Consider the following 11,513-nt stretch of genomic DNA (forward strand, 5'->3'; position numbering starts at 1 on the left):
CTTGCCCGCCCACTTGATACCATACTATTGCCAAAGTTGAGGAAGGATCGGAAGAAGTTTGAATGCGTCCGCTATATCCGTTTTGGACAACCAAGCTCCCCTACCCGCCTTGAGTATGAACTGTATGGCTTCGTCGATGGAAGAGTACTTCATATTGAATTCTTCTGATGGTATGAGGGAGTTAATGCTGGGCACGAAGGAAGAATGAGGAGCCGAGAGGTCATAAATAAGCCTTTTTTTATTTGAATCTTTTTTTAGCCACCACACCGATAGGGTTGACCCTCCAAAAATCGAAGGGAATGGAATCGAGGGGGCCGATGAGGAACCCTTTGTTCAACTCTGAGTCAAATCGATGCCTGCACTGCCTCCGGATCCCGTTTGGCGGAAAGAAGGTTATCACACTCCCAGTTGGACTGAGGGAGGGCCACCAACCCTGTATGGAACCCATGCGAAAGACCCGTCAACAAATGAACTACAAACTGCCGATCGTGGTGGCCCCTCAGAAGCGCTTCGAGGAGGTCCACGTTTATGTCGGTTAGTCATGGCTGCTTGGAGGATCTTTTGGGACATGTGGACCTGGGGTGAGCACGGAAGCAGACTATGCAAACATGAAGGGCCCTGCAGCCGCTGAACAAGCAGTGACCGAAATTGAAATTGTTACATATCTGACTTTTCCCCAAATAGACAATAGGTCTACCAAACTTATCCATGGGGGCCGGGCCCCTGGGGACTCCAGACGGGCCAGGAAGGGCTCTATCTGGTTGGGAAGCAGCCTCATTGGGGCACCATTCGGTAGAATGAAAGATGGACTGACACAAACCACAAGTGGGGGCTCGGAGATCTGCAAAATGTCTGCAGAAAAGCTCCATGTCAAGATTAGCCCAATTTGTTGAAAACTGGAATTGCGCCAGGGTGGCTGCGAAGGAACGATAATAATCATAGAAGGCAGTGCCGCTATACTTGTGGCCTAAGTCGGTGACCCGGTAGAGGTACGAGTCAAGCTCTTCCCTCCTATTCGGCTGAGCAGAGCAGATGACATCCCTGTAAAGACTGAAAGCTAGCACAAATTCGGGTATGGAAAGCTTCCGATTGAGGCGGGCATCTTTGGATTTTAACACTACTGAGACCTGGCCGCAATTGATCGTTTTGTTCTCATTAGCATCGTGAGATGCTATGAGAATTGACGCCAGGTTGACGTCTTTCCCTGCCAATATGTCCTTCCTGATATTCTCTGCCACGAAGTGGGCCGGGCCGATGGCCAGAGGAGTGAGGGACATACCTGGGGAACCTGACTGAGGCCAGGGGACGGGGGGTTGCCACGGGTGCGAGGCGGCGGGTGCCCTGGATTTGAGCTCCATGACCCTGGCCTGGATGTCTGCTACCGTAGTAGCCAGACTTCCCATCATGGCGTGCAGCTGTGCCAATGAATTTTGAATCGAGGGTAGCAACGTTTGATCAACGGAAGGTCCCAGGTTAGATACTAGAAGTCTATAAAGCTCCGCCTTTCTGGCCGATGGCGGGTGGCTGATGCACCTTCTGTTTAATTCAGCGACCAGCTTCGGAATAGTCCAATTCCTGAGGGATCCATGGGCCGTCTGTCCGGATATTTGAGACTCGGGGATGGATGATGAGTCTTCTATGTCTGAAGCTTGAGACATGTCGCCCGTACCGACTGAAGAGCCGTGGACCGGTGACCACCTGAGGACTAAAAACCCTAGTTACAAGAAAAGCCGCTGTGGATGGGAGACCGTGAAGAACCCAGGACGCATGCTAAGGAAACCCTGGTGAAAGGGGAAGGAATACGGGGGGGCCACCACCAGGGGTGAGGTGGGCCGACCCAAGAAGGTGGAGGGTGACACGTGGACAAGCGCTAAAACACTTACCTGGGTATGACTGTGGACGTGAACGGATCAGGTACCATGGAAGTTGACACGAACAATCTGAAGGGGATGGTGGCCCTGCTTCACAAAGGCCGGAGATAACTGGTGCCACCTAAAAGTTGCTGGCGTGTGAAGAAGAGATTTATGATGAGCACAATACTGTACCTGCATGACCGGAACGCAGAAGGTGACACGCATGCTAGAAGTGAACCGACCAGTGGCCACCCCACCACTAGTGTGTGTTTTTTTTTTTTATCATCATAAAAGACCGCCGAGACACAATGACCTGGACGTACCAGGCAGTACAACATGCCACCGCGGGCAGCAGACGTGACAGAAAGCCTGAACGCTTCAGGTGGACGTGCAACGAGGACTGACGAGCATAACGACCTAGACGTTCCAGGCAGGACAACATGCCACCGCGGGCGGCAGACGTGACAGAAAGCCTGAACGCTTCAGGCAGACGTGCAACGAGGACTGACGAGCATAACGACCTGGACATTCCCGGCAAGACTACATGCCACCGCGGGCGGCAGACGTGACAGGATGCCTGAACGCTTCAGGCGGACGTGCAACGAGGACTGACTAGCATGACGACCTGGATGTTCCAGGCAAGACAACATGCCACCGCGGGCGGCAGACGTGACAGGATGCCTGAACGCTTCAGGCGGACGTGCAATGAGGACTGACGAACATGAAACCTGAAGGAACCAGGCAGGACAACATGCCAACATGGTGATAGACGTGACAGAACGCCTGAACGCTTCCGGCGGACGTGCAACACTTAATGGAACAATCCCCAAACTGGGCAGACGTAGGACATGACGAGCACCTGAAGCTTCAGGAATACGTGAAACGAGGACAAATGACACGCCTGGACGCACCAGGTGGAGACACACACCAACATGGAGCCCCAGCAAAGCCTGTATGCAACACTTAACATGGTGACATTATCGTGACAACATGCGTGGGATAACTGGCAAACTTGACAGTTTGAAAAATAGACGTCTGCGAATATGGGCCTGAAGCTTCTGCTTCGTGGGACCACAGACCCTAGCACCTGACAACAGAAAAACAAAAACACGTAGTTTTTTTTTTTTTTTTCTTTTTCCCAATGCAATCAGCTTTCTATTCCTTTCTTCCCTGTCAGAACACAACAACGGGACACTCAGAAAGGCAGAAGAAACACAGGTGGGCGGGTCTTCGACGCGATGACGAGGCTGGCCGCGACGCGACACCCGTTACCTTGGAGCTTGCCGTAACCTGCTGCGGAAGAGGCCGTGGTGTCAGGATGTGGAGCAGGTGCGGTTGCCTAGGATATGGCAGTACAACATGGCGCCCTGACGGAGATACAGTGCCCTGCTCCTGGAGTGCGTGAGAGCGGAGGGGGGAGCGATGCCTGTGCCAGTGCTGTTTGAGAGGCTCCTCCGGGCGACGGCAACACCATGAACAGTAAGTGACACCGGCGGGCGCCGCCGCCATCACTGCCGCCAGGCGTGGATCCGGACCCGACCACCAGATCACCCCCGCAACATGGCCGAAAGGTAGGCGGCACCTCCCCCCACCTTGAAACGGCTCCAGCCAGGATCTGCATCGGGCCCCGACACCCGAACCCCTGGTCACCTGTTAGTGTAGCCTCCCACCCGATCGGAATATGAACGGGCAGGTAAGTCCCCGTAACTTACCTCAGCCTATAGCGGAGCCGCGGGACGTGCAGAGTACAGGGTGGCGAGCGCGCCGTGACCCGGAAGTACCTGGCTGCACGTCCCGCCTAAGTGTTAGCACGGGGTTATAAAGAAAAGGGGGGGGGGCCTCAGCCCCTCCCACAAATACAGGCTGCCGGGCAGCCTTAACTACATAACTACATATATATATATATATATATATATATATAAGCTAACTAACTAATGTCCCCTTTCCCCCTCTGCTATTTGCTATAGCTATTGAGCCACTTGCAGACATGATTAGGCAGGATCCGGGAATTGTGGGGTTTAGATATGGTACTCATGAGGAAAAAAAATCGCCTTATATGCGGATGACATTATGTTATTTGTGGGTTCACATGGATCACTCACCAGGATTTTTCAAGTATTTGAGCAATATGGTAATCCCGATTGATCCTCTGAACAACTTTAGACCGGGACTGTTGGAAATTAAGAAGATTAATGAACCTGTTAAATATCTGGGAATTCAGATTACCCCGGATCCTAATGATTATGTCCGACTGAATGTGGTTCAGAAAATTCAGGAATTTAGGAAGAAAATAGAGGTATGGAAAAGGTTGTACATGTCGATGGCGGGTCGAATTTCATTGGTGAAGATGTGTTTACTACCTGCCCTGAATTATATTCTGTGGAACACACCAGTGATAATCCCTAAAAGATATTTTAAAATAATAGCTAGTTTACTAACGGATTTAATATGGCGAGGGAAAAAACCGAGGATAAAGGCACAGATACTGTGTATCCATGAGAAGGAGGGTGGACTATCTGTACCAGACTTGGAACTTTATTTCATTTCTGGGATTAAAATTTATAAAAAATATGATAAAATGGAGTAACACGCAAAGTTATAAGAATATAACAGCAGGGATAAATAAAAGACTGGAAAAATGTAATATCTTTCAAATAATGGAAACAGGTATTCTGGCCCAACAGGGATGTAATTATACACCTTTAATTGTGTTGATGGCTAAAAGTTGGAAGACGGCAAAAGAACTATGGTCCCAAACTGGTTTTCATGTTGACACCATATTATGGGACAATATTAACCTCACAGAATTAAAGTTAATTGAACAGAAGATCTGGTGGAAATACGGCATATATAAATTAGGCCAGGTATGGGAAGAGGGGGATATAATCTCCTACGAAGAGTTAAAAAGGAAATACCAATTGAAAAATATAGAGTTGAGGTTTTATTACTTACAACTAAATCATGCACTGTATAAGATGATAGGGAAAGGCACACAAATAACTATTCTACCGCAGCCTTTGGTTAATATTACTAAATTAACACCTGGCAAGCAATTGGTCTCAAGAATATACCAATGTCTGTCGCACCAAAAGAACAACAGAAGAGCAGTTGACAATCTGATGCATAAATGGCAGGGAGCCTTGAACCCCTTACGGGAAGATTTTGGGGATTCGGCTATACAGGCAAAGAACAGGGTCTCAAGGAATTTCTCCTATAGAATAACCCAATTTAATATATTGTATCGTCTTTACTACTCTCCCAAGAAGTTAATGAAGTGTTATAAAGCTAAAGTTTTTACTTGTCAAAAATGTGGAGAGATAGGAGTGGACGATATACATATATTATGGACATGTGTAAAAATTCAAGATTATTGGGTAAAGATTGAAAAAAATAGGAGGAATACTATCAGTTTATAGTGCCTAGGCACTTCGAGGAATGTATCTTAGGGGTGATGGGTGGAGTGGAGGCCCCCCAACATAGAGAGATAGCAATTAAACTACTATTTCAAGCTAGGAAATGTATAGTTGGACATTGGGGGGGTTGTTCCTACAGTTAAAGAATGGGAGAACCTCACTAGGGTGTCGCTGGCCAGAGAGGAATTCCATTTGGTTGGGATTAAGAAAAAACATAGAATTGCCAGGTTTTTTTTTTTCCGAGCAACTGATATGTCAGGGGTGGGGGGTTGGGGAAATACATGTAATGTAAGAATAAAATGACTTGAATAACCATGTAAAATTTGGAAAAACGTAATAAAGATTTATTATAAAAAAATAAAAAACTATCTAATGTAATGACTCAGCAAAGCACAGAGCACAGCAATGACACTGCTGTCTCTCTCCGAACTGCAAAAAAACTGAAGAAAATGGCTGCTGGGGAGGTTCTTATATAGTAAGGGGTAGGCAACTTTCCTATTGGTTGCTAGGGATATTGCTAAGCTCAGACAAAGACATTGCAGCATTCTCATTGGCCCACAAGCAAGAAGCAGGGAGAGATCATGGGTTCAGATTAAAAAAAAAAAATTAATATTTGCGAATACGAATATATAGCACTATATTCTAAATCTTCGCGATTTCTCGAAGTGTCGATATTTGCGATTAAAAATCGCAATTCAAATATTCATACCAAACACTAATGGACAGCCACCAGTCAAGAGTTGATTTGACCACTGGAATCAAGCAAAGGCTTTTGTCTAGTGAAGTTGCTTTGTTCCACCTGGAAAGGATTAACTCCTGGAGGAGTCTTATGTGAAACTGGGCCCATGCTATAGACAGAAAGTTAGATCTCCCAGAAAAGCTATGACTGAATCTGCCGTGACAGAAAAGCTATCTCTATCTGTAGGAAGAACTATTGTTTTTAACGAGTCCAGAAGAATACCAGGAAGATCTTTTGAGAACTTGCTGAGAGATCTTACTTCTTCCAGTAAACTATCCAACACAGCTATTGAAGGAGATGAATTGTTGACTGGACATGATCCAATAACTGGGATTCTGACTCTGCTACTGCAAGAAGGTCGTCTAGATCTCACGGGCAGGGCCCTCTCTCCTTCTGTACCAGTTTGTAACTCGTCTTGTTCATGATTATTGCAATTGTCTGTATTATGTATGTAAAGCACCATGGAATGAATGGCGCTTTAATAATACATAATAGTTACAGGATGACAGTGATGAATTTTTATCTTAATACAGCTACCACTTTCACTATGATTTTTATGAAAATGGGAGAAAAACAAGTTACAGATGTTGATACTGCAAATCTCAAAAACATCAGTGAAGATTGTTGGATAGGAATATGAAAATATGCATCCCGTATTTCAGCTGTTGACATCACTGCATCTTTCTTTATCAGTATTTTATGGTCTCCATCTTGAATTGTTACAGGTCACAACTTGTTGAAGGGTTTCAAGTGTATAATGGTTTTGTACTTTCCATTTGGTTAGCTTACCAGGAACAATCTGGAGCAGTGCCATTTGCCTTGTTCACTCTTTGGAACTGGTTGGATTGCTCCCAGGCAAATGAAATGGTGCACTCCTTCCTGTAATAACTGAAGCTGTGTAGGTGATGGATTGGTGAAGATAAATCCTTGAGGGGCCAGGATTGAAAGCTCTGTGATAAACCTCTCTGATATTTGTAATCCAGGTCCCATTTAGTGACAAACGTCGTCTAACACCAACAGAACTGGCATCATTGTTTGGAGGAGGAAGCTTAATTCTAGTTAGGATTGAATATGAAATTCTATCCTCTCTTTCCTTTACCACAACTTCATCTTTTAGTTTTACTCTTAAGATGCATTTACACCAAAAAAAGTATCTGACCAATTTCTGTCCAATCAGACCAATAGTTGTTGTGTATAATGGCCATCTGACCAATGATTGGTCAGAAAATCTGTCAGATAATCTGTTGGTGTAAATGCACCCTTAGGCTAGGTCTACACGACAAAATTTGTCGGACGACAGATAGGGCACAACCACACTGCCACATTTTGTTGCACCAATGTCGCACGACAATTTTTATAATGGCAGTCTATGGTGTCGCACTGCAACATGCGACTGCGACAGTTGCAGAAAAATCCATCTCGAATCCGTGCCCCCATTGAAGAGGTATTATTTGATTTTATGCAAGTTAGATTCTTGATGCAATGAGAGCATCTTCATTGCACCTAAAGCACCACTCATTTTCCCTGATGGCAGCGCCTCCTTCCTTTTGAGTGACCGGGCCAAGCAGTGTTGATGTAACCATGCCTTCTCGTTCGCCTTTGTGATAGGCACATGAGCAGTAAAGGCCAGACACTTCCTGGGCTAAAGGAAACTCTACTATGCCAAAGTTGTTCTTCCTGGTGAAGCAAACATTGGCACAGTACAGTTTTCTTAAGTCCAGGAGGTGTGTGGCCTGTACTGTGCGTGCGCCTATTAGGCACGAGACTTCAAGGCCAAAGGGAGATACAGCCATCAGGGAAATTGAGTATGCCTTTCCATGAATTTGTTGCATGGGCTGGTCATGAGCCACATACTGAAACCTACAACACTCTGGGTTTTCCATATAATACCTTAACTGCTTGAGTCTTCCTTTTTATGACTGGCTCTAACTAACATCCATAAGACATACAGCTAGGGGTTGTCTACCTGAGGCACCACATTCATTGCAGGTCCTTGGGATAGGTCTTCTTCTGTCAAGTTTTCAAATCATCATTAGTCATATCTCCTTTATCCTACACAGCAGGTTTCAGGGTTCCCGGTGTGACTTCTTATGCTCTGTCTATACATTTCTTCTTTACAGACATGTCAGGAAAAGGGAGAAAAAGGAGGCAAATCAAAGCATCATGGCCACCGACAATGAGACAGAACTGGAGACGGGCAGCTTTGTGGATCAGAAAATGCTAGCACAATACCAATGGACTTAATTCACAGCATAGAAGACTAGTATATCCAGTACTATGGTCTACAGGATGGAGAATATCATAATAGAGAAGAGGAACTGGAGAGTAAAGTAGGAGATGGAGAAAAAAAGATCCATAAGGATGGAGCGAAGGGACTGGAGAACCCAGAGAAAGCCAAAAGATCCTGTTCTTTGACAGCCTAGAGATAATGCGTGAGTATTACTGTGTTAAAATGGAGGAGGACAAGTCATATCACAGAAAAAAATAAGTCCTTGTGAAATCCCAGGACCTATTGACAATAGTAGTAGAGGTACCAAAACATCTCAGAGCAGCAGTCGTCATGACCAGAAATCCACAAGTGACATCTCTTTGGAGAAACTTGATCAGGCTGGCAAAAAAACCTGTCACAGTACCCCTATCACTAGAGTCTTTTACTTTCCAACGGACGGAAGAGGAAGCTTTGATCAAGTCTTCATGGCAAGTAATATCATCCACAAAGAATGTGTTGCCATTAAAGTGTCAGAAACAGGATTTCACAGAACAAGGGTACAGCTTCAAAGAGCGCCATGTCCTACAACTATCCCCGGAGAGTCATTAGCTGATTCACGGCCTGGCCGTTTTCCACACAGCAGGTCCCTTCTGATGGCCTATTATGTGATGGAATTGGCCACCAGAGGGGACCTGCAGAATTTCATCTTAAAAAATGGACAAGGGGTAGGTTACTTTGCAATTGGTGTGATTCTACTTAAACTGTACACAGATTAACTTTACCGGAAAACATCCCAGAAATTCTGCAATCTGTCCTTCACCATGCTCCAGTCTACCCAGAGTCTTTGGTAGCAAGATAATCCCAGCAATGTTTTCTTCTGAACTGATATGCTTTTATTTCATACACAGATAATGTTACCCAGAGTCTTTGACTCCTGATTAAAAAATTGTCAGCACAATATTGTACTGTCATTTTCCAGACCAAAACTTGGATGGCCAAACTGTTCACCAAGAGGCCATTCAGCTAGAAAGAAAAGTAACCAGTCTGTGGATAAAGCTGGTGGATGACCAAGTAAAACCAGCAAAACCAGTGAAACCTCAGGACGGGGATAGAGTTGAATGCAGTGATGAAGTCAGCAGTATTTTGTGCTGTACTGTGGTATCTGGTTCTGGTGAAGCAATATTTTGTGCTGCACTGTGATATTTGGTTCTGCTGGGGCGGTATTTTGTGCTGCACTACGGTATTGCAGGCCTGCCTACTTCTTTTGTCCCTATCAATTTGTGTTGCCCCATCTTGTCAATTTGGACCCACTTTTAGGTTTTTCCAAGGCCACTTTAAGTTCCCAGTTCACCCATGCACAAAGCATATCTGTTAGAGGGTCCAGCTTTAGGTTTACTGACTCCTTTATCACCCTATCAAAACAAAAAAGTTAGGGTAAGTGAACCATATCAATATCAAGAATGGGTACAAATAGGGCTGGGTGATTAATCAAATTAATTTGCCTTTGAGGGCTCTGACTATTCCATTATTTATATTTTTACATCAAATCAACTTTTACTGCCCTGCTGTCTTTTACCTTGCTGCTGCTTTCTCCTTATAATCCCACCTTGTATCTGAATAGATTCATAAAGAGACCGAGAGGGAGAGCTGGGGCCAGAGAGGAGACGGGAGAGACAGCAGCAGCACGGGGGGAGGAGAGAAACACAGGAAGTGTGGCAGGGGGACACACAGCTCTCGGGACCGTGTGCATGGAGACTGCCAGTGACAGCTGTGTTGTCCCACACAGTCAATGGCGACTGAGGCACTGCCACCAACTGAGGTGTAGGGCTGTCATTCTGGGAATGCTCGGCTTAGCCTAGAAGACAGGCAAGCACTGCCATGCATGAAACTGGGAGGACAGTAATGGGAACATGTGCGCACATTGCTCTCCCTGACACTGCAGGTGGTGGCTTTGGGTGACCCGCTCTCAGCACTCTATTGAGGCACCTCCGGCAGGTGGACATCCCCTTTGTAGCTCCTCCCCCTGTGGCCACTGCAGTACTTCACCATACAATGACAAGTGCAGAGCTGTCACTCCATGGTGTATGTGATAAGGGCAACGGAGGAGCTGCCCTCTGAATGTGCCACCTCACCATTCTATACCTGGTATGTGGCTGACGACCAAGTGACCGACAATTATGACTTCATATTGGTGTAACCGGATCATTTGGTTCTGATGCCCAGGCTTGCCTACCATTCAAAGTCCATAAACAGATTACATTCCAGCTCACCATACGATCCCACTGCACGGAACAGACCGGACAAGCCCTTGGAGCAAACACAGAAAAGAAGTTCCAGCATCCAGGGTTGTATATGTTGCCGTTATCTTTATTTGTCTTCGGTTAAAATACAGCTATACAGACATCAACTCCCTCCAACGCCCGCTTAACATGTTTTGAACTTAGCAGTTCTTACCCATAACCTCATACCAGTCAAAGCTTTTTCTTTTGGCCATATTGTTGATTTTAGGACCACATTAAAATGTAAAAGACATTCCCATCATTTTGCTATAAACATCTGATAGGTTGGGGTTCCACTTATTAACCATGCGTCACCGAGGTTCCTGGCTTTGGTGGAGTAAGAGCCAGTTTTCTGTGTCAGCAGCAGTTGCTGTTTGACACCTTGCTTTCTAGTATGGCTGTAAATAGCTGATCGGGAAGGCTCTTACTGGGAGTAGTCAAAGTGCTGGGTGGGTGACTACTTCCCACGGTCCAGGCCGGGTTTTGACAGGCCTATAAAAAACAGCCAGCAGTGTCAGGTTGGTGGATTACTCCTCCGTGACACTGGAGCTGTGTGAAACTCTGCTGAGATCTGAGGCCTGTGTGCGGGCTGAAAGCTGAAGACAGTGTGTCAGGCGAGCAGGCCACCTAAAGCCTACCTTGAGACTGAGCATTCAGCCGGGTGTGGATTAAACACCCAGGATCAAAAGGTGAATGTTTTTTCTGTATTAACTTTTTTGGGGGTGAACTAACACCAATACTGGAAATGGGCTGTCATACTGTGAACCTGCAACTAGTGTGAATAAACACTGCAGTTTTTGAGTTACAAACGTGTCTGCCTCTATACTGCACCCGCTTGTCCTGTCTACCAGAGCAAATCCCCACAGTATTTAAAGACAATTTAAAATCGGAATCCAGAAATCAAAATATATGAACACATCAACTTCGGATCCAAGATCCGAAGGTCGACTCGCCCAAGCCTACTTGTTACCCTTACCAGCACATGTTGGTGACCTGCACTCCTCTACACGTGCTCCTGGT

This window comes from Bufo bufo, chromosome 9 (assembly GCF_905171765.1).
Source record: "Bufo bufo chromosome 9, aBufBuf1.1, whole genome shotgun sequence".
NCBI lineage: Eukaryota > Metazoa > Chordata > Amphibia > Anura > Bufonidae > Bufo > Bufo bufo.